Here is a 23386-nt window from a genome sequence, read left to right as displayed (position 1 = left end):
GGTGAGTCTGGGTCGAGGATTGTGGTGTTATAGCGAGAAGAAGTATCAAGTTGATGGTAAATCAGAAGGAACTTGGATGGATGGGACAACCTGGTAGTAGGCCGGATCGGCAAGGTAAGGATATGATTAATTCTTTGGATGCTTATGAGGTAATGAGTTTCTACAGGTGTTTCGCGGCAGTGCTCTTGGGTTTTAGTGGCTTGCGTAGCTTGGTTGAGTTAGAAGGATTCAATCCTGACGGTCTAGTTTTGTGCAAATGGAATTCAGAGAGTTCTTGATGGTTTCTACCACGGTCAGAGATGTATATTTTCTACGTGCGTGTGGAGCATGGGATGTGTAGTGATTGTTTTTCTAGATGGGATCAATGGAAAGTTCTTGGTTAGTTGAGTACGTAGTTGCTTGTGGCTCGGAATGAATATGAAGTTCTCATGTTTATCCTAGGATGGTATGGTATATGCGGTATGTTGTGTAGGATTGAGATTTGCATGTGTAAGGTCAAGGTTCAGTTTTGAAAGGAAGGTCACAAATTCTTAGGTAGCATGGACAGTTTCAAAGGACTAGATAAATGAGATCACTGATTGGTGTGGCTTGATGAGGGTATACATTTTAGAAAGGGCGATGTGTTTGAGTTGCGGATACTTCATTAGTATTGCAACACTCTCTTGTTGGATCGACTACTGATATTTAAGTTTGCTTGGTAACACAGAAGAATTATAGGAGTACCTCTCGTGGGATGATTGAGTACTAGAGGTGTGGTATGTATTCAGAAGGTGGAGTTAGGATCGGATATGGTGATTCGCGTGCTGTATGGATTTGGAGACTGGGAGTTCTTATAAACAGATTAGGTCATGGTTGTGGACCGCATGTATCGGTCTTGCGTGGTAACTATTGGAGGTTTGGAGACCCAAGTGGATCCTTGTTGCTTAGTATGCTAGATTTTGGTGTCATATTGGGTATGGACTGGTTGTCTCCGTGTCATGTTATTCTGGGCTGTTGCACTAGGATGACGACGTTGGCTATGCCGAAAATGCCACAGATTGAGTTGCGAGGTTCGACGGATTATGCTCCCAGTAGGGTGGTTTCATTTTTGAAGACCCAACGGATGGATGGGAAGGGTTGTCTTTCTTATTTGGCCTTTATGATGGATGTCAGTGCAAAGACTCCAACCATTGATTCAGTTCCGATGGTGAGGAATTTTCCGGATATGTTTCCTACTGCCGAGCATGTCGCCGGATAGGGTTGTTGATTTCAGTATTAATTTAGTGCCGGGCACCGTATCGTATGGCACCGACAGAGTTTAAGGAGTTGAAGGAGCAGCTTCAAGAACTACTTGATAAGGGATTCATTGGTAGGCCAATATGGATGTGTGTTCTACATCGAGTCGGCTTGGTTGACTCCGAGTTGTATTGTTGATGAACGTGTTGATTCAATTGTTATTGAGCTTATTAGTGACCTGGGGAGATCTATGAGTTATCTTTTCATGTTGCGAGGCGTTAGGATTTGTTGGTTATAGGCAAACGTGGTGTCGTTTCATTTTGGGTCTCTCAGTGGAATTCGAGCGGGGGGAGTATTGGGTATTCCTCGGCAGATGGCGTATCAGTTGTGTCCTTTCGAGTTTGTGTAATGTTATGTAAATTGCTTTGCCATGGTTATGATGATTTGCTTTGGTTCTGGACATCAAATTGCGCATGGTTGTCGATTTTGAGCATAGTGACTTGAGGTTTTTCATGTGGACCAGTGTTTGGATAGGGTCACGCATTGCAGCAAAGTTATGTGGAGGTATGACCCTTCGGGTTAGGTTCATGTGTTCGGTTTCTATGATATGTGACGAGTTCTCAGCATTTTGGGTGGTAGTGCTGGTGATATTACGGTACAACTCTCTCATTTGAGTCATGTTTTCATGATTTGAGTACGTTCGGATTGTTGCTTATTGGTGCGCGAATTGCATGAGTTGTGGATTTAGATTGTGTTGATGTATCATGTCACCAGAGTAGTTGTGTTGGATTAGATGAGATCATTGGGATCTAGAATGAATACAAACGGATTCAGTTTCAGTGCGTTGGAAGGATAATATCGATGTTCGGTTCAGAAATTTGCTATGGTCCTTGCCAAAGGAGAGGTGGCTTCACGAATGGTTGATCTGAGGAATGGTTATGACTTTCTACGAGTTGCATTTATCATTGGCAGTATACGGAAGTGTTGGAATGAGGCTTTATTTGATAAGAGACTTATTATTGATATTTGGTTGTTTTGAGCCATTTCTATTATTAGGAGTTATCGCTACGAGTGTTTGAGTTATATGGTATATCACGTAATTGCATCTGAGGTTGCATGTATGGTTTGTTACAACTTGTTCGGGCTTATTCAGAGTATAGATGTGAGATTCTGATTTGGTAGATGATTTCGGAAGTGGAAAATCTGGTTCTAAGGTTTATGGGCTAGATTGGATTGTGAAATTTCAGTTACATTGTGTTATCAGGCCTGTATGAGATAGGGTGACGTGGGATCACCCCCGGGTATGTGCTTGGAAAGGTTACACAGCGATTTGATGGTTTTTGGAACAACTCTGGGAATGTTCGAGGACGAATGTTTGTTTAAGTGGGGGAGGATGTAACGACCCGACCGATCGTTTTGAGCTTTTGCACTTTGCTCGCCAGTTATCGGGCATGGCTAGCCTCATGTGATGTATTATGAGTTATGTAAATCGTCAATTTTGGTTTTCAGGGTAATCAGAATGAATTTGGAAGAACAGTTCTCAGTTTGAAGCTTAAAATTTGAAAGGTTTGACCAAGTTTTGACTTGTTAGTATATGATCTCGGATTGGAATTTTTATGATTTAGTTAGCTATGTTAGGTGATTTGGGACTTAGGAGCATTATCGGAATGCATTTTGGAGGTCCGTGGAAAGTTTAGGCTTGAATTGGCGAAATTGAAAATTTTGCATTTTCCGGTTGTTAGTGGAAATTTTGATGTCGGGGTCAGAATAGAATTCCGGAAATTGGAGTAGGTCCGTTGTGTCATTTGTGACGTGTGTGCAAAATTTCAGGTCATTCGGACGAGGTTTAATAGACTTTTTGATCAAAAGCGGAATTTGAATGTTTTGAAATTCTAGGCTTGAATCCGAGGGTGATTTGAGGTTTTGATGTTGTTTTTAGAGTTCCGAAGGTTGGAACAAGTTTGAATGAGGTTATGGGATACGTTGGCGTCTTTGGTTGAGGTCCCGAGGTCCTCGGGTGAGTTTTGGGTGGTTAACGGACCATTTCTTGGTTTTGAGAGTTGCAGATTTTTGTTGGTGTTTTTGTTCAAGAAAACCCTTCTTCGCATTCGTGATAGGCCCTCACGTTCGCCAAGGGTTGTTGAGTGAGGTTGCAGGTTTGTTCTTCGCATTCGCGATACAGGTCCTGCGTTCGCGAAGGTTCAGGACATCAAGCTACGCGTTCGCATCCAGGGGATCACGTTCGTATAGGGTCGAGCTGTGTGGTCTTCGCGTTTGCGGGTGGGCCCTCACGTTCGCGAAGGAGAAAATTTGGTCAGAGAAGATTTGTGCTTCGCTAATGCGAGTGTACTGCCGCATTCGCGATGAAGAAAATATCTGGGCAGGATATTAAGTTCTAAAAACGAGGGTTTGGTTCATAATTTCAAATTTTCCATTAGAGAGCTCGGGAGAAGGTGAAATTTGAAGAGATTTTCAGTGGAGTAACTGGGGGTAAGTATTCTTCACTCATATTTTGTTTAATTCCATGATTTAGTCTTGAATTTCATCATTTAATTTGAGAAATTCGAGTGAAAATTGGGGAAAAATTGAAGAAAAGTTTGAGAATTCTTTTGGGGATTTGAATGGGCAATTGAGGTCGGATTTTGATGAATTTGTTATGAGCAGACTCGTGGGAGGATAAGGATTCTATTGGTGTGATTTTTATCGAATTTCGAGATGTGGGCTCGAGGGTCAGGTTTGACCAATTTCGGGATTTTTAATGTAAATTAGTTATTTTCGAGTGTGCTTTGTTCCCTTAGCATATTTTAATGATATAAATCTATTTTTGGTTAGATTTGGAGCATCCGGAGGGCGATTCGAGAGGCAAAGGCATCGCAGGCTAGGGTTTGGACCGGGTAGAGGTAAGTAATGATTGTAAATATTGTCCTGAGGGTATAAAACCCCGAATTTCACATCGTTGTGCTACTTTGAGGTGACACACGCGCTAGATGATGAGTGTGGGGTCATGCACCATTAGGGATTGTGACTTAGTCCATCCCGTATGACTGTTAAACCGTGTATTTGATTGAAAACTGTTTGCGATCATTGTGTTTTGGAAAGTGTCATTACGTTTTGGGCTGAATGCCATATTTAGGCCTCGTGCCAATTGTTTTGGACTCTTGGGGGATTTTTACTACTATTCCTCACTGTTTGACTCCATATTTGCACTCAATCATATTGTATTCTACTGTTTTCATAACTCAACCATATTTACTCATTTTTGATATTTTAAATTATTTTTGGGTTGAGCATCATGTTTTACTGTTGCCCGAGTGGCTTGAGAGATTTCTGATTGAGTGAGGTCGAGGCCTGTGTTGTGAGGATACTATGGGATCGTGCTGCGCGCCGCAACAATGTTGTACTGATTCATGATTTTGAGTTCGAGGGCCTGATTTGTTATGCCACGAGGTGGCTTGTTATGAGGCCGAGGGCCTGTTTGATTATGCCATGAGATGACTTGTTATTGCGCTTGGGTTGTAGGAGCCCCTCCAGGAGTCTGTACACCCCTAGTGAGCGCGAGTACCCAGTGTGAGTGATATAATGTAGCCCGAGGGGTTGTTGTTGTTTCATATTGTTGCCCGAGGGGCTGTTCTTGGTCCATGTTTGGTCCTAGGGGCAGTTCTTGATTCATGTTATGCCCGAGGGGCTGATTACGAGTGATTGTGAGGTAGCTCGAGGGGTTGGTTCTGTTGATATTATGCCCGAGGGGCGATTATGGTACATGTTTTGTTTGAGGGTCTGTTTACGTTTTCTATCATTTTTACTCACTGTTTTATCACTCGTTTGAAGCTATTGAAATTTGTTTTCAAATATTTTTACTGATACTGAGCTTGATTTACGAAGTAAATGATTTCTGTACTGTGTTGGAAATGTCCTGCATTTGTTGTAGCGTTTTGACGTGGTTTACATGTTTTCTTACTGCTCAACTTTCATTTACTTTTATTACTTACTGAGTTGTCGTATTCACATTACTCCCTGCACCTTGTGTGCAGATTCAGGTATTTCTGAACCCGGTAGCGGGTGTTGATTTCTCAGTGGCAGAGTCATTGGAGTTAGCAAGGTAGCTGCCCAGCGTTCGCAGCCCTGCTCTTCTCCCTCTTGTATTCCTTTGTTTGTTTCAGTATATTTTCAAACCTTAATAGATGCTTATGACTTGTGACACCCCGATGCCGGGCTTGTGTATTTATTCCGCACTATTAATTTAGACTTACATTATGAGATATTTAATTAATTAAAGGCTTAAAAATAATTTTATTGATTAATGGTTAATTCGGGAGTTGTGTCGGCTGGGCTAGTTTCACGATAGACGCCATCACGATTTAGTCAATTTTAGGGTCGTGACAATATTATTATTGATATATGGTATACCTTGAAATATTGCCTTCTAATTTGTTCAGGTTAGAACCTTCAAGAGAATGCTCTGAGTGTATAAATAATTCTTTCAACCATGAACTTAATCCTAATGAAATCAATTGGAAAAGCGTCTCGGATGAGACAAAAAGATTTTATTTTGGAGAATTCAAGGTATGATCCATCACAATTGAATTTATAAAGTATATTAACTTCTATATGTAACTTGTTAATATTATTACTTTACAAAATTATTTCAGAAGGTATTCTATTGGGATTCTTCAATTGATATTATTGTGTGGAACCAATGGGAGCATAGGGCAGCAACAAGATATAGTTTCATTAGAAAACTAAAAAAAAAGGGGTGCAATGGAAATCTGTTCCAAATGATGTGTGGCAAAGTTGGATGAGACTTTAGAAAGATCCCAAGTGTGTTGAAAAGTCAGAAATAAATACAAAAATTTGTTGTGGTGGTGGGAGCAAAGTTGCCACTGGGACTCACACAGGTAGCTCTATCAGTATTGGGGAGGGGAGCATCGCAAGAGACTTGTAAGTGTATATAAAATATCTGAAAATCTCATTTAAGTTTGCACTAATTCGAATCTAAAACTCTTATTTAAGTTTGATAAGTTGTGAGTTGCGGATTGTCTTTTGTTTAGTTTTTAATATTCTATGCTTGAAATTATTGGTTGAGAATTTCTTTTCGAAAAATCCGGGATGTCAATGTGTGCCGAAATTAATGTTAGCAGTTGAATGAAGGGGTTTTAGGTGTTGATTTCTTTCTTGCTAGCTATTGAGCTTTTTGTTTACAAACCTTTCTTGGTGACCTAGCTATAGGCTGATATATTTTCTTGGATAATAATATATTATGATCTTCTTGCCATCCATCTCTACTTACTTGACCTATATTCTATTTTTTCTTTTTCATCTATGCAGTTCAGTTGCACTTCTTTCCAAAAGCAGAAACTATATTTCTTACTTTGTCGCCTTTTCATTGTTACATAAACTTCCTGTTAAACTCTTTAATATTAATATCTAAAAAAAGCTTAGACATTCTACATTTCGTGAAACTGAGTCGTAATTAAGTTAGATAGAGTAGTGAAGGCTCACTTGAGAATTCATGACATAAGTATCAGCAGCAACATAGAGTGCAACAACACGAGTGGTTGCTGAAGTCCATAGTATCGTGTTTGACAAGTTAGAATGCTCATTTATAAATGTTGAGAAGCGCTTTAACATAAGACACCTTATTGCTCTTGGATACAACTGAGCCAATAAGAACCTTAAGCTTCTCTCCCTGCTTTCTTTGTCAATTTGCTGTTATTATCATTAGCTAATAGAAAGAAAAAAGTTCTTATGTCTTTTAAGTTGTCTTGCTCTAAATATTTTGCCCACATTGAGTTGATTTAGGAGGTGGTAGTTGAGATTGGGAGCTTCAAAACCGGGTTGGAGACTTCTCTGCAATCAAAAGCTAGCTATGCTAATAATGGGGTTTGGAGAGTCTTTAATTTACATAGAAGTTCAAGAAACAAATTAAAATATTCTTTCCAGGTGCTTCCTGTCACACCTCCTTTTTAACCGCAAGGGGCATTGGAGAGTTTTTCCAATTAAAGTAACAATAATCGAAACGGGATTATTTATTCAAATTCAAAGTCGCCACCTAGGATAATTTATGGTATCCTAAGTCACCGGTTTAAAATCCTGAACGAGAAAAGTTTGACTTTGTTTTACAGTCCACGAAACACAGAAATCCGGGCAAGAAATTTTGTTAACTCGGGAGAAGGTGTTAGGCATTCCCGGGTTCCGTAGTTTTAGCACGATCGCTCAACTATTACTACTGGCCTAATTATCTAATTCGTTACACATTTTAAACCTACGTACATTTTTAGCTTTCAACCCGCTTTTAGTGTCTGTTGAACCATTTTTTGGAACAAGGCACGATGTCGTACACTTGACATTTCGGTACACGTTGCAAGCCGCGCTATATGAAATGTACCCGCGATTTACGACATGTTAAATTTTATTATTATTCAAAATTATGGTCAGGTCACATGAAATGCGCACCTGAATTAAGATTTACGTATCGTGACCATGCCACATGAACCATACCTATAGTCATGATGATAGAAATACTTCCAAACCAGCACATAACTTCATTTTAACTAACCAGCACATAACTTCATTTTAACTAACCAGCAAATAACTTCATTTTAACTAACACCCTAGAAAGAGATACCCAATCCTTTAAACATCTATCTATCTACTAAAGGTGCAAAATACACCAGATATGCTGTGATTCTACTCAAAACAGTCCATGTGATATACAATTGTGCTCATTACTACTTAGAAGCAACGACTTCAAACTATCGCCAAATGCATCAATTAATTCACCAAACCATTACGGGAAAACTAGTCTTATACTGACTGTGATATCAAACAGAAGCAATATCTTGCTAGAAGGTATAATCTGACTTGTTTAGTTTTAGACAAACCAATCAAGAAAACATGACCATTTAATTGCACAAAATTCAAGCCATTTACAAGGATAGATAACAAGCCAAAAGAGATTAGAGAAATAGAGCAAGAGTTGGACCTCAATGTTGAATCTGAACTCTAAATGTTTTATAGCTTTGAAATCTGAAAGCGAAACAAGACCACGAACGAGCAACTAGATGACCTCGAATGAAAATCTGACTGCGACCTCAAACAAACTCGACTCAATCAAACGAACTCCATTTCAGGCAGAAATCCAGGGGAAGAAATGGAACCTTTTTTTTGTTTCTGATTTTTAAAAATGGGAAAATAAACTTGAATCAAGAACTGATTTCAAACTATTTTTTCATTTTATCTTTTCCCAGATTCTGTCCCATTCATTTCGGTCCCTGTCTCTGTTCGTGTGTGTGACTGTGTGTGTGCATGTGCGTGTTTCGGAAAATTATGGTAAAGAGAAGAAGGAGCAGCGATAGTGTTGGAGAATGTTCGAGATTTGGCCGACTTTCTCTCTCTCTGTGTGTGTGTGTGTGTATTTGCGTTTCCGTCTGTGTATGTTCCGGTGAGTTGGGTAGTGAAGGAGCGGAAGATTTGAGAATGGTTGACGGCTGGGAGCTGGTTGATTTTGGTGGTGAAGTGAGATGAGATGGGGCGGTGGCGACTGACTTCTCTCTATGGTTTTTTGGTGTTGTCTTTTGGTTAAGAAGATGAAGAAGCTAAGGGTTTGTTTTTCACTGATTTGATGAAGGAGATGGGATCGTCGCTGGTCTTTGGGGCATGGAGAAGAAGAAGTTGGGGGGGGGGTGTTCTCATTTTTGGTCCTTTGCGGCTGAAACTTAAGATAAGGATTCTAGGTTCATTAAAATATGTCTTAGGGTCTATATGAAGAAGGGGGAGTGGATCTTAGGGTATTGGGCTTGGGTTATTATAGGCTAGATCCGAATTGGGCCACATTTTGGCAAATTTACAATATGAGATTTGTCCGCCAGGAACTTCACTTTTCTAGTTCTTCCAACAACAACAAAAGGAGACGATTTCCATCAAAGAACAAATTCAACTTCTGAGAAATGACCACTTTGAGCCACAAAAAACCCCAATTTTCTCCTTAAAATCTACCTTCTTCCATATGTCTCCACAAACATATTCCCCACCTAAATTAGACTACACCTTTTCTACTTTCCCATCTACCTCACAAAATCCAATCTCTTTCACCCAACCCTTAAAAGAAGAACATGATTTTGATATAGCAAAAATGGTTTGGGAAAGGAAATATGCCCTTGCAGCACATAAACAAACCAAGAAAAGGCGAGACCAAGGAGAAAGTTCAAAAGGGTCCAACCCCGACAATCTGATCACTTCTGACCAGAAGGCTCCATACCTCTATGTCTCCCAACCAAGATACATATCAGAAGAAGATACTCCATGGTCGGAATCTCTAAATTCTTCAGACAATAAAATAATGGAAGATAGCTCTCAATTAAGCAATGAATCCACAACGAACTCTTCCGAAGACGACAATCCCCCATTATTTGTAAACTAGCCAAGCGACCCAGAAGTATCTGAAGTAGATGGGAAACAAGAAGGCATGACATATGAGACAATCCCAGAAAAAAGATATGAGCCCATGGCATCAAAACCAGTTGGAACTGGTTTCCACACTTTGACCTTAGATGACGTCAAGGTTTCAAGATGGCCTCAAAGGATCCGAGACTTCTATACTTGGATGGTGACCAAAAATTTGGTGGAACGAGAAAAGTATATCATCCTGTCAGAACTCACTTCACGGTTCTCAGGAATCCTCAGATATTGGTGGAACTCACTTGGAATTCAAGACAAAAATACTTTTTTTACTTCCCAAGACTTTGCCTTCAGCATCAGAATCCTACATGAAGTTTTCTGCGGAGATACTGGCCAAAGACAGGAGAAAATGCGAAGACAACTCTTCAAGATGAAGTGTGTGTCATTCGACAGAAATGACATTGACAAGCATTTTAAAAAATTGGCGAAAATATACTTTGAAAGCGGAGGAGACATCAATTTGAAGCAAGCCTTTGTCTCTTCGCTTCCAAAGTTGTTGTCAATCCAAACAATGACCATCATTGAAGAAAAGTTTCAGTCCATAACAATCCCACAAATTGGTTACATCAGACAAGCTATCTTTGTCGCATTGGATGATATTTGTACGAAGTGCTCTACCCTAAAACAAATTATCCAACACAATCCAGCGCTTGACAAAAGCATGCCGCAAATCTGATCTAATCACCGAATCAGGATGTTCCTGCCACACATCTAGGCAAAGGAGAGAATTCAGAAGGTTCAGACGGCTAAGAATTCCAGACGGGAAATCAAGGTCCAAGAGACGCACAAAATATTTCAGACGCAGAAGGCCAGGAAATTTTCACAAGAAGAACAAATGCTTTATTTGTTGTAAGATTGGACATTTTGCAAAAAATTATCCCCAATCAAGAAAATCTGTCAAACTTCTTGAAGATATTGAAGATTACATTGGCATACATCTTGGAAAAGAGGAGGACATTTAATCCATATTCTCTGTGGATGATGAACCTAATGAAGAAACTTTATTCTATCTTGATATCTATGAAGATAAATACAATTATCAATACCAAATTTTAGAACCAGTGATCGAAGCCCAAGAGGAGATCAACACTCTCGCAGCCGTTCCTCAAGTAGAACTCAAAGTCTATTCATCCAAATGGGATAAACCAACTCAAGTTATTGCTTTCATCTACACCGGAGCTGCTTCTTCACTCATAAATCCTGTTGTTCTCCCTAAAGATCAATGGGTGCAGCATTTTAAGGATTTCAACACTGCATCAAATGCAATCTTGACCACAACTGTCGTTACAAAGCACCCGGTCACAATTGAGTTCTTTCCAGGATTGAAGTACAGAACCAAGCTGCTAGGATCTGATGTACCAGGAAAGGATCTAATTATCGGGTTCGACATTTACAGACAACTTAGAGATCAACTCCAGATCAAGGCTAACGGGATAGCTTTTAAAAAGCAGTTCAGACCTTATTCTAAGATTCCGAGGCTATTCCAAATCACCGACGACGAACAAATCATAGAGATTGAGCAAAATCTCATTGAACATTCATGTACTGAATCCCACAAGGATTTCATGAAGAAAGGGAAACACCCGTTATGGAAAAACGAAGAGTTTTTAATCAAGCTCCCTTTCAAGAAGAATGAAAATATTAATCCAACAAAAGCCAGCCATTCAGAGATGAATCCAGACCATCTTCAGCTTGCAAAGAAAAAATGTGAAGAACTTTTGAAATTTGATCCGATAGAGCCATCAGATTCACAATAGGCATGCGAAGCATTTTATGTCAACAAAAAAGCTGAACAGACAAGAGGAAAACTCAGGTTAGTCATCAACTACCAGCCACATAACCATTTTCTCCAAGATGATAAGTTTCCTATCCCAAATAAACTCACCCTTTTCTCCCACTTAGCCAAGGCCAAATATTTTTCCAAGTTTTATTTAAAATACGGATTTTGGCAATTGGGAATCCACCATGAAGAAAGACACAAAACGGGATTTTGCATCCTCGATCATCATTTCCAATGGAAAGTCATGCCCTTCGGGTTAAAAACTGTACCCTCCTTGTTCCAAAAAGCCATGATAAAAATATTCCAACCCATCCTCCATACCTTTTTAGTTTATATAGATGACATCCTGTTATTTAGTGATACATTGGAGGAACATATCAACTTGCTTCGTCAATTTGAGGCATTGGTAACACAATACGGGATCATGCTTTCAGCAAAAAAAGATGGTTCTTGTTCAAAAGGAGATCGATTTTCTCGAAATGCATTTTGTCCAAGGTGAATATAGTCCAGGACTACATATATGTCAGGAATTACTCAAATTTTCGGATACCAACTTCACAACAAAGCAGATCCAACAGTTCTTGGGGATAATAAATTATGTAAGAGATTGCATCCCAAATATCTCTACATATATTTCACCGCTCACAAAAATGCTCAAGAAAAATGCTCCATCATGGGAGAGAAACATGATGAAGCAGTCAGAAAAATAAAAGAGATATCTAAAAATGTCAAGTCTCTCTACATCCCTTCAGATGGAAAGAAGATACTGCAAACTGATGCCAGCCATGAATATTGGAGTGCTATTCTATTTGAAGAAAAATATGGCCAGAGGAAAATATGCGGATACGCCAGTGGAAAGTTTAAAGATGCCGAGCAACATTATCACTCCACTTTCAAGAAAATTCTTGCAGTAAAGAATGGAATCAAGAAATTCAATTTCTTCCTTATCCATACAGAATTTCTAATAGAGATGGATATGAAGGCATTCCCAAAGATGATCCAGATAAATTCAAAAATTATTCCCAATCCTCAGATTCTCAGATGGGCTTAATGGTTCTCTCCATATAAGTTTCAACTCAAGCACCTGAAAGGAAAAGATAATATTATCGCAGATTTTCTGTCTCGACCGGAAGAATTCTCAAAACGATTTTCCCCAGCAAAACTGAAGTCAAAGCAAAAGCTAATTATCCACATCTTCATGCTTTCAAGTATACCAGGAACAAGTTCATCAAAGCCAATAGACCATCCACCAGAGTTGTTCAACCTCATGGATCCCTTTGATCCGTAAATTATTATGGAAAGAAGAATGTATTATGAACTCCAAGTTTTCCTGCAACATGGAGGATCCATTCTCAAACCATATTGGGTCAATCCCGAATATCCGTTCTGCCATATATTCATAGCTCAAGCTAAGGATTTTCCACAAGAACTATTATGGTTTTTCTGGTACCTATGCCATCAGTATTATATTTTCATAGAATTCAAATGCAACGTCTTCAAGGATTTTGATAACATTGCACCAGATCTTAAATTATTTTAACTATGTTTCAAGCCTAGAAGATATTGGATGAAATGTTTCAACGATTCCTATGCAACAAAGATATTCATGTTCCATAGGTCAGTGAAGATCATTAATGGAAAAGTCCAGGCGCAATCAGAGGTATCATTATGGTAGAAATTTCCCGTGTCCATTTTATCAATGGAGGAAGAATATAGCGAGGCACAAAGAATCCTTTTCCAGCAAAATAGGTGCATCCCGAGAGAGATATGGCCAAAAGATTGGGCAAACTGGAATTATACCAACACTCATCCTCACTAGGAAAGAGTTCGGGAAGTAGCAAAAGAATATCAAACCCCATACGAAGTCATCCGAGAAAAGATCACTCACGATATTTTCAGATTAAAGTTACGGATTACATCTCTCAATCCAAAGGAGAAAGAACACAGCGGAGACGGACCGTCAAATTCTAGGCATTACTACACAAGGTCTTTGAAAAGATGCATAGACGACAACCCTAGAATAAATTAAGGATAATTATCTAAATCCCTGCTAATCCCACCATAATCCTACATTACCTACCAAAAATCCCTCAAAAATATCCTACCCATGCCACGACAAATTCCCACATCTTTCTATACTATCCGGGCCCCACTTCCACTTGTTTTCACATGCTTCCACATGCCTTCACATGCTTCGTCACATGTAACACAATACTTTCACATGTAGTCACATGCTCCCTCATACTTTCACATGCTACACCATGTATATTTCACCACTTTCACATATTTTCAGGTGTTTTTAGTGGTTTTGCCTAAAGTCCTTCACATGCCAAGAAGGACCCACATGTAGATAAGTTTGCCATGTAAGATAGGTTTATTTTATTATGTAAGTTTGTCTTGTAATAACCTCCTAGTCCTATATAAATGAGGCCTTGTAGTAGTTGGAAGATCATCTTGTAACCTTTGTAAATCTTTTGTGATATATTATATATGAGTGCTTTCTGGGATTGGCTCATCTGTCATGCCTTCTTCTTTTCCACTTTGCTCATCATTTTGTTTTGTGTATGGGTCACATTCTTTATGGTGTTGCCTATGTTGTTCAATACCTTGTTTTGGCAGATGGAGTTTTCTGATTGCCAGTTTATTGTTGCTTCGATGTCACTTGTTGGGGGTTTTTCTCCAGTAGGTAGCACTATATTTTTCTTGGGAATTTTTGGAGCATGACTTATACCCTCTTTTTCAAAAGGTAGAAGTGAAGAAAAATCTTGGGTATGACTGGAGCTTGAAGAACTTAGCATGAATATTTGTGGTTGTGTGGGATTTATTGTTTTTTGAGTTGGTGAAGTTTCAGGTTCAGGTGGCTTTTTGGATTCTGGGGTATGAGATGATGGTGATTAGGGTTGGGGTGTGATTTCACTATCCTCCCAGCTTGGAGTAAATTTTTCTGGTAATTTTGGCCATTCCTGGGGTTTGTAACTAACAAGAAATTCATATTTACCTGGACGACTTAATGAGCTAATTGAAGGATCGTTATTTTCATATTTGGCTCGAAATTATTTTTCAGTGGTTTTCCCCCTTTTCTTTGATTTTGGTTTGGTTTTGTTGAGGCCGGACATTTTCCAATGACGCTGGTGGTGTTCATCATATTCTTCAATTGGATCTTCCAAACAATCTTGACATTCGCAATCAAGATCCCAAGGGCAGTGTCCCGTAAATGGGGCATTTGAACCACCAAGTCCTTTTTCCTTCTTTGTCAAAATTTTGACACTAGTCATGTTCTTCCATGATGCTTTGTATATTCCAAAAGAACTCTCAATTAGGTTCAGGGTATGTATTTGTTGTATCTTTGGGTTGAATCATTTGGCAAGAGAAGATGGTTTTATTGGATTTTTTGAGATGGGAATTGTCAAAGCTTATGCAAACGATTTTGTCATTTCTTTTGGTAAAAGTTGGTTCACCATATTGTAGAGATTCCTTCGGTTCTCTTAACTTTTCATAATTTGTGATCCAGGAATCAGGAAGAATTTTGACAAGTTCATCTCTTGAAATTTGTCTGGGTATTTGGATGCACATGGTGTTTCTTTTGGTAGCATCAATATTTAGGAGTAACGCATTTTCTCCTTCAGGAAGGTAAAGATCCATGGCATGATTTTGGACTCGCCATGCCATTTGGTGATGAAGAGTGGCCTAGATGAAATCTTTAGCTTGAAGGGCTCCTTGGATTTGGACTTGGATTTTTAGAGCTTCGGTTAAGTATGGATCATAAAGGGACATGTTGAAATTTGGAAAGATAGTTATGAAGACAGTCCCAGCATTCAGGGTAACTTCTGAAGTACCCAAATTTGGATGTTGGTACTCCAAGTATCTTGTATCTAGAAGAGAAAGTCGAGCTACAACAGGTTGACCTTTTCTTCCGTGATATGTTAAAGCGATTCAGATAGCACCACATGATCTCTCCATTGTCTGGGAAAATCATCTGGGATTTGAAGAGTGATAAATTGTTGCTCTCGAGTGGCAAGAATAGGATGCTGGTCAAGGTTTGAGGCAACAACATATTCTTTAACTCCTTTTGGTCTGTGTTGGACTAAGGAACGAATTTGGGTCTAGGGTGCAAATGATTTTTTGGCAAAAGCTGAGTAAGGGTTTATGAGGGGTAGTTTAGTGGAGGATACGTTTTGTTCATCGGGCAGGATATCTATTTCATAGAGGTAATCATATTTTTTGGACAAGGTTCTATACAAAGTAGGAGACAAATTCATTTTTGCTAGGGAAGAGGATGATGGAAATGACTTAGACATATTTAATAAATTGTTCCTCCTTCCGAAAGGATAGGCTGGCTCTGATACCACAATATAAAGAACAGAGCAAGAGACTCTATGAAAGCAAACTAAATCATAGATACGACAGTTTCCCTACAAAGGGGCTGGCTTCAACAACCCATAAGGGACGACTTGCCAAGCTACACAAATAGTTAATTTGTTTATAGTCTCAAAAGTTTTCCTACAAAGGGTCTGGCTTCAACAACCCATAAAGGATGGTTTGCCAAGCTTTACAACTCAGAAAACTTTTGTACTATAACCAACGTTAGCTGTTTATAACTCAGAAAACTTTCGTACTAGAATATGCTAACTTTCAATGAGTATTCTTACTCTATTTTTATACATGGACCGGCCTTTCCATCAATTCGAAAGAAAGAACAAGAGGGAAATTTAGAAAGCACTCATATATAATATATCACAAAAGATTTACAAAGGTTACAAGATGATCTTACAACTAATACAAAGCCTCCTTTATATAGGACTAAGAGGTTATTACAAGACAAACTTACATAATAAAATAAACCTATCTTACATGACAAACTTATCTATATGTGGGTCCTATTTGACATGTGAAGGACTTTAGGAAAAACCACTAAAAACACCTGAAAATATATGAAAGGGGTGAAATATACATGGTGTAGCATGTGAAAGTATGAGGGAGCATGTGACTACATGTGAAAGTATTGTGTTGCATGTGATGAAGCATGTGAAGGCATGTGGAAGAATGTGAAAACAAGTGGAAGTGGGGCCCGGATAGTATGAAAAGATGTGGGAATTTGTCTTGGCATGGGTATGATATTTTTGAGGGATTTTTTGTAGGTAATGTACGATTATGGTGGGATTAGCAGGGATTTAGATAATTATCCTTCATTGATTCTAGGGTTTTCTTCTAGGCATCTTTTCAAAGACATTGTGTAGTAATGCTTGGAATTTGATGGTCCGTCTCCGCTGTGTTCTTTCTCCTTTGGATTGAGAGATGTAATCCGCAACTTTAATCTAAAAATGTCGTGAGTGATCTTTTCTCGGATGACTTCGTATGGGGTTTGATATTTTTTTGCTGCTTCCCGAACTCTTTCCCAGTGAGGATGAGTGTTGGTATAATTCCAGTTTGCCCAATCTTTTGGCCATATCTCTCTCGGGATGCACCTATTTTGCTGGAAAAGGATTCTTTGTGCCTCGCTATATTCTTCCTCCATTGATAAAATGGACACGGGAAATTTCCACCATAATGATGCCTCTGCTTGCGCCTGGACCTTTCCATTAATGATCTTCACTGGCCTATGGAAGATGAATATCTTTGCTGCGTAGGAATCGCTGAAATATTTCATCCAATATCTTCTAGGCTTGAACCATAGTAAAAATACTTTAAGAGCTGGTGCAATGTTATCAAAATCCTTGAAGACGTTGTATTTGAATTCCATAAAATATAATACTGATGGCATAAGTACCAGAAAAATCATAATAGTTCTTGTGGAAAGTCCTTAGCTTGAGCTATGAATATATGGCAGAACGGATATTCTGGATTGACCCCATATGGCTTGAGAATGGATCCTCCATGTTGGCAGAAAACTTGGAGCTCATAATATGTTCTTCTTTCCATAATAATTGACGGATCGAAGGGATACATGAGGTTGAACAACTCCGGTGGATGGTCTGTTGTCTTTGATGAACTTGTTCCTGGTATACTTGAAAGCATGAAGATGTGGCTAATTAGCTTTTGCTTTGACTTCAGTTTTGTTGGGGAAAAGCTTTTTGAGAATTCTTCCGGTCGAGATGGAAAATCTGCGAGAATATTATCTTTTCGTTTCAGGTGCTTGACTAGAAACTTGTATGGAGAGAACCATTGAGCCCATATGAGAATCTGAGGATTGGAAATGGTTTTTGAATTTATCTGGATCTTCTTTAGGAAGGCCTTCATATCCATCTCTATTAGAAATTCTGTATGGATAAGGAAGAATGATACAGTATAAGGAACAGAGCAAGAGACTTTATGAAAGCAAACCAAATCATAGATACGAAAGTTTCCCTACAAAGGGGCTGGCTTCAATAACCTATAAGGGACAGCTTGCCAAGCTACACAAACATTTAATTTGTTTATAGAAGCAAAAGTTTTCTTACAAAGGGGCTGGCTTCAACAACCCATAAAGGGATAGTTTGCCAAGCTACATAACTCAGAAAATTCTTGTACTATAACCAACGTTAGCTGTTTATAACTCAGAAAACTTTCGTACTACAATATCCTAACTTTCAAAGAGTATTCTTACTCTATTTTCATACATGGACCGACCTTTCCATCCATTCAAAAGAAAGAACAAGAGGGTAATTTAGAAAGCACTCATATGTAATATATCACAACAGATTTACAAAGGTTACAAGATGATCTTCCAACTACTACACGGCCTCCTTTATATAGGACTAGGAGGTTATTACAAGACAAATTTGCATAATAAAATAAATCTATATTACATGAAAACATCTACATGTGGGTTCTTCTTGGCATGTGAAGGACTTTAGGCAAAACCACTAGAAAACACCTGAAAACATGTGAAAGGGGTGAAATATACATGTTGTAACATGTAAAAGTATGAGGGATCATGTGACGCCATGTGAAAGTATTATGTTACATGTGACGAAGCAGGTGAAGGCATGTGAAAACAAGTGGAAGTGGGGCCTGGATAGTATGGAAAGATGTGGGAATTTGTCTTGGCATGGGTAGGATATTTTTGAGGTTTTTTTGGTAGGTAACACAGGATTATGGTGGGATTAGCAGGAATTTAGATAATTATCCTTCATTGATTCTAGGGTTGTCTTCTAGGAATCTTTTCGAAGACTTGGTGTAGTAATGCTTGGAACTTGACGGTCATTCTTCGCTATGTTCTTTCTCCTTTTGATTGAGATATGTAATCTGCAACTTTAATATGAAAATGTTGTGAGTGATCTTTTCTCGGATGACTTCATATGGGGTTTGATATTCTTTTGCTTCTTCCCGAACTCTTTCCCAGTGAGGATGAGTGTTGGTATAATTCTAGCTTGCCCAATCTTTTGTCCATATCTCTCTCGGGATTCACCTATTTTGCTGGAAAAGGATTCTTTGTGCTTCGCTATATTCTTCCTCCATTGATAAAATGGACACGGGAAATTTCCACCAATATGATGCCTCTGCTTGCCCCTGGACTTTTCCATTAATGATCTTCACTGGCCTATGGAACATGAATATCTTTGCTGCGTAGGAATCGCTGAAACATTTCATCCAATATCTTCTAGGATTGAACCATAGTAAAACTAATTTAAGAGCTGGTGCAATGTTATCAAAATCCTTGAAGACGTTGCATTTGAATTCTATGAAAATATAATACTGATGGCAAAGGTACCAGAAAACCCATAATAGTTCTTGTGGAAAATCCTTAGCTTGAGCTATGAATATATGGCAAAACGTATATTCTGGATTGACCCAATATGGTTTGAGAATGGATCCTCCATGTTGCCGGAAATCGTGGAGCTCATAATACGTTCTTCTTTCCATAATAATTGACGGGTCAAAGGGATCCATGACGTTGAACAACTCTGGTGGATGGTCCGTTGGCTTTGATGAACTTGTTCCTGGTATATTTGAAAGCATGAAGATGTGGCTAATTAGCTTTTGCTTTGACTTTAGTTTTGCTAGGGAAAATCTTTTTGAGAATTCTTCCGGTCGAGACAAAAAATCTGCGAGAATATTATCTTTTCCTTTCAAGTGCTTGACTTGAAACTTGTATGGAGAGAACCATTGGGCCGATCTGAGAATCTGAGGATTGGGAATAATTTTTGAATTTATTTGAATCATCTTTGGGAAGGCCTTCATAGCCATCTCTATTAGAAATTCTGTATAGATAAGGAAGAAATTGAATTTCTTGATTCCATTCTTTACTGCAAGAATTTTCTTGAAAGTGGAGTGATAATGTTGCTCGGCATCTTTAAACTTTCCACTGGCGTATTCGCATATTTTCCTCTGGCCATCTTTTTCTTCAAATAGAACAACACTCCAATATTCATGGCTGACATCAGTTTGCAGTATCTTCTTTCCATTTGAAGGGATATAGAGAGACTTGACATTTTTAGATATCTCTTTTATTTTTCTGACTGCTTCATTCTGTTTCTCTCCCCATGATGGAGCATTTTTCTTGAGCATTTCTGTGAGCGGTGAAATGTATGTAGAGATTATTGGGATGAAATCTCTTACATAATTTATTACCCCCAAGAACTGTTGGATAAGCTTTGTTGTGAAGTTGGTATCCGGTAATTTGAGTAATTCCTGACATATATGTGGTCCTGGACTGTATTCACCTTGGACGAAGTGCATTTCGAGAAAATTGATCTCCTTTTGAGCAAGAACCATCTTTTTTGCAGAAAGCATGATTCCGTACTGTGTTACCAATTCCTCAAATTGATAAAGGAAGTTGACATGTTCCTCCAATGTATCACTATAAGAGGATGTCATCAATGTAAACGATGGAGGTATGAAGGATGGGTTGGAAGATTTTTATCATGGCCTTTTGGAATAAAGAGGGTGTAGTTTTTAACCCGAAGGGCATGACTTTCCATTGGAAATGATGATCGGGGATGCAAAATCCTGTTTTGTGTCTTTCTTTAGGGTGGATTCCCAATTGCCTAAAGTCGGATTTTAATTAAACTTGGAAAAATATTTGACCTTGGCTAAGTAGGAGAAAAGGGTGAGTTTATTTGGGATAGGAAACTTATCATCTTGGAGGAAATGGTTAAGTGGTTGGTAATTGATGACTAACTTGAGTTTTCCTCTTGTCTGTTCAGCTCTTTTGTTGACATAAAATGCTTCGCATGCCTATTGTGAATCCGATGGCTCTATCAGATCAAATTCCAAAAATTCTTCACATTCTTTCTTTGCAAGCTGAAGATGGTCTGGAATCATCCTTGAATGGCTGGATTTTGTTGGATTGATATTTTGATTCTTCTTAAAAGGGAGCTTGATAAAAAAGTCTTCGTTTTTCATAACAGGCATTTCCCTTTCTTCATGAAATCCTTGTGGGATTCAGCACATTAATGTTCAATGAGGTTTTGCTCAATCACTTTAATTTGTTTGTCGTTGGTGATTTGGAATAGCCTTGCAGTCTTAGAATATGGTCTGAACTGCTTTTTAAAAGCTATCCCGTTAGCCTTGATCTGGAGTTGATCTGTAAGTTGTTTGTAAATGTCGAATCCAATAATAAGATCCTTTCCTGGTACATCAGATCCTAGTAGTTTGGTTCTGTACTTCAACCATGGAAAGAACTCAATTGTTACCGGGTGCTTTGTAATGACGGTTGTGGTCAAGATTGCATTTGATTTAGTATTGAAATCTTCAAAATGCGGCACACATTGATTTTCAAGGAGAACATCAGGATTTATGAGTGAAGAAACAGCTCCGGTGTCAATGAAAGCAATAACTCGAGTTGGTTTATCCTATTTGGATGAATAGACTTTGAGTTCTACTTGAGGAACGACTGCGAGAGTGTTAATCTCCTCTTGGGCTTCGATCACTGGTTCTGTAATTTGGTATTGATCATTGCCTTGATCTTCATAGATATCAAGAGAGAATAAACTTTCTTCATTAGGTTCATCATCCACAGAGAATATGGATTCAAGGTCCTCCTCTTTTCCAAGATGTATGCCAGTGTAATCTTCAATCTCTTCAAGGAGTTTGACAGATCTTCTTGGTTAGGGACAATTTTTTGCAAAATGTCCAATCTTATGTCAAATAAAGCATCTGTTCTTCTCGTGAAAATTTCTTGGCCTTTTGCATCTGAAATATTTTGTGTGTCTCTTGGACCTTGATTTCCCGTCTAGAATTATTGGCCATCTGAACATCCTAAATTCTCTCCTTCGCCTAGATGTGTGGCAGGAACATCCTGATCAGGTGATTAGATCAGATTTGCGGCATGCTTTGTGAAGCACTGGATTGTGTTGGATAATTTGTTTTAGGGCAGAGCGCTTCGTACAAATATCATCCAATGCGACAAAGATAGCTTGTCTGATGTAACCAATTTGTGGGATTGTTATGGACTGAAACGTTTTCTCCATGATGGTCATGGTTCGGCTTGCCAACAACTTTGGAAGGGAAGAGACAAAGGCTTGCTTCATATTGATGTCTCCACCAATTTCAAAGTATATTTTCACCATTTTTTGAAAATACCTGTCAATGTCATTTCTGTCGAATGACACACACTTCATCTCGAAGAGTTGTCTTCGCATTTTCTCCTGTCTTTGGCCAGTATCTCCGCAGAAAACTTCATGTAGGATTCTGATGTTAAAGGCAAAATCTTGGAAAGTAAGAAAAGTATTTTTGTCTTGAATTCCAAGTGAGTCCACCAATCTCTGAGGATTCCTGAGAACCGTGAAGTGAGTTCTAATAGGATGATATACTTTTCTCGTTCCACCAAATATTTGGTCACCCTCTAAGTATAGAAGTCTCGGATCCTTTGAGGCCATTTTGAAACCTTGACGTCATCTAAGGTGACAGTGTTGAAGCCAGTTCCAACTGGTTTTGTCGCCATGGGCTCATATCTTCTTTCTGGGATTGGCTCATCGGTCATGCCTTCTTGTTCCTCATCTACTTCAGATACTTCTGGGTCTCTTGGCTGGTTTACAAACAATGGGGGATTGTCGTCTTCGGAAGAGTTCGTTGTGGATTCATTGTTGATTGAGAGCTATCTTCCATTGTTTTATCGTCTGATGAATTTAGAGATTCTGACCATGGAGTATCTTCTTTTGATATGTATCTTGGCTGGGAGACATAAATGTCTGGAGCCTTCTGGTCAGTAATCATCAGATTTTCAGGGTTGGACCCTTTTGAACTTTCTCCTTGGTCTCGCCTTTTCTTGGTTTGTTTATGTGCTGCAAGGGCATCTTTCCTTTTCCAAACCATTTTTGCGATAAAAAAATCATGTTCTTCTTTTAAGGGTTGGGGGAAAGAGATTGGATTTTGTGAGGTAGATGGGAAAGTAGAAAAGGTGTAGTCTAATTTAGGTGGGGAATATGCTTGTGGATACATATGGAAGAAGGTAGGTTTTGAGGAGAAAACTGGGGTTTTTTGTGGCTCAAAGTGGTCATTTCTTAGAAGTTGAATTTGTTCTTTGATGGAAATCGTCTCCTTTTGTTGTTGTTGAAAGAACTGGAAAAGTGAAGTTCCTGCCGGGCAAATCTCATATTGTAAATTTTTCAGTTCATTGTTGATTCGATGTCACTTGTTGGGGGGTTTTTCCCCAGTAGGTAGCACTATGTTTTTCTTGGGAATTTTTGGAGCAGGGCTTATGCCATCTTTTTAAAAAAGGTAGAAGTGAAGGAAAATCTTGGGTATGACTGGAGCTTGAAGGACTTAGCATGAATATATGTGGTTGTGTGAGATTAGTAGGGATTTAGATAATTATACTTCATTGATTCTAGGGTTGTCTTCTAGGTATCTTTTCAAAGACCTTGTATAGTAATGCCTGAAATTTGACGGTCCGTCTCCACTATGTTCTTTCTCCTTTGGATTGAGAAATGTAATCCACAACTTTAATCTGGAAATGTCGTGAGTGATCTTTTCACGGATGACTTCGTATGGGGTTTGATATTCTTTTGCTGC

At 38.8% G+C, this 23386-nt stretch overlaps 1 long non-coding RNA gene across 1 annotated transcript in view; it reads left to right on the top strand.

Moving 5' to 3' along the window:
- The first annotated feature begins 4071 nt into the window (after window positions 1-4071).
- The window catches only part of LOC138877098 (uncharacterized), a 61615-nt gene continuing 42300 nt past the window's right edge, over window positions 4072-23386 (top strand). The window contains exon 1 of the long non-coding RNA XR_011402414.1: window positions 4072-4115. This is a non-coding gene — a long non-coding RNA (uncharacterized lncRNA). The remainder of the gene's footprint in view (window positions 4116-23386) is intronic.

The sequence above is a fragment of the Nicotiana sylvestris genome, chromosome 9 (assembly GCF_000393655.2).
Source record: "Nicotiana sylvestris chromosome 9, ASM39365v2, whole genome shotgun sequence".
Lineage (NCBI taxonomy): Eukaryota > Viridiplantae > Streptophyta > Magnoliopsida > Solanales > Solanaceae > Nicotiana > Nicotiana sylvestris.
Note: the sequence above shows the minus strand (reverse complement) of the source record. Positions and strands in the feature narration are given on the sequence as shown.